The sequence below is a fragment of the Suncus etruscus genome, chromosome 16 (genome assembly GCF_024139225.1).
Source record: "Suncus etruscus isolate mSunEtr1 chromosome 16, mSunEtr1.pri.cur, whole genome shotgun sequence".
NCBI lineage: Eukaryota > Metazoa > Chordata > Mammalia > Eulipotyphla > Soricidae > Suncus > Suncus etruscus.
Window position 1 is genome coordinate 49,841,249 of NC_064863.1, and position 1,759 is coordinate 49,843,007.

Sequence of the window (1,759 nt, forward strand, 5' to 3'; positions counted from 1 at the left end):
CTATCTATCTATATATATATATATATATATATATATATATATATATATATATTTGGCTTTTGGGCCACACTTAAAAACATTCAGGGGTAACTCATAGCTCAGTGCTCAGAAATTACAACTGGTTGGCTCTGGTACTCTATGGGATACCTGGGATCAAACCCTGGTTGGACATGTTCAGTGCAAATGTCCTCCACTCTATTCCATCGCTTCAGCTTAACCATGCTATATTATCGATCTTCTTTGATGGATTTGATACATAATTGAAAAATAAGAAACTGGTAAAGATAAAAATAATTTTTGTAGTCTAATGAAACCAGTCATGCCACACAAGCTGTATTTCCAAGCAAAAATACCATTAAAAATTATTAGTTTATGTGTGTGCTTCTTAGGAAATGACAGAATAGATGCTAACACCCAAAACTCCTAAAGCACAACCAAGATGTAGATAGCAAGGGAAAAAATTAATTAAAGTTGACCTTTATAATTTTAAAGACTGGTTAGAGTGGTGTTCAAAATTAAAGAAAGAATAAATTTAAAGGATCTGCTCCACAACCCATAGCACCTCCATTTTTATTTGCAAACCTGACTTAGCCATTGTGACAAAATGATGTGAAAATAAAAATAATGGTCTCTTCTAAGGTACCTGCTAGATAAGAGTGAAATCTTGGAATACTTGTAAACACAAACTCAGACAAAAACAAGAATATAATTCTGTTACTTTATTTCAGCCAACTAACAGTGGGACTGAATTTACTTAGCCCTGACATTGAAGAAGAAGCTTAGAGAAATATTACCATGATTACAGAGAAATGTAATATATATATATGTATATAAATGTATTATAATTACATATATAATAGTAGTTACAAAGGAGTCAGATGGAAACATGAACCTCTTCAATTATCTATCCCCAATAATCCATGACAAATAACATTGTAATCAATAACAATTATTTTTTTAAATTATCAGTCCCCATATTTCTAAGAATATTAACACAAAGAAAAATTTAAAGGCAAATGCCACAATGAGATCTAAATAAAAATAGAACAATCAAATTGCATATGCAAAGGTTAAATAAATAGTACTGACAATGGAATAAAAAATAAGAAAAATATTCATAATTAAAATTTTACTCTAGAGAACAAATATAAAAACACAGAATTGACAAAGATTTAAAATTCTATCATAAACATTCTGAACATAAATTGAGAGAAGACTCAAGGTAGAAACAAATAGCAGCAAGAACACAAGGAGCCCTTTATAAACAGATTGAAGATACTCAAAATTCCAAAGTGAAAATCTGTATATGAAAAAAACATTAAATAAAATTCAACATAACATGGAAATTGTAAAAGAAAATCAATATGGCAGAGAAAGCGTTTAGTAAAAGTTTGAGAGAAAACAACAATAATAAATGAAATGAGGACACAGAGAAACTAAATTCGAGGAAAATGAAGAAATTCTGAAAGATAGCAGACTCAATTCAAAGACAGTTCAGATATTGAAGATAGAAAAAAAACTATAAAAATTAGCCCCCCTCCAAAAAAAATAGCTCTAAAATAAAATGATGGATGCGGCTTATCTCCTGGTCTTTGGCCCAGATTGGAAACACTTGGGGCTTTCTCAAAAAGAATGGAGACAGTATTCTGTTTTTACCTGAAAGCACAGAAGTCCACAACCACACTCTACACCCTCCAACAGAAGAAACCCAGCTATACAACTTAACCTTATTAAACCACAAAGCCACCAAATCTCTCCC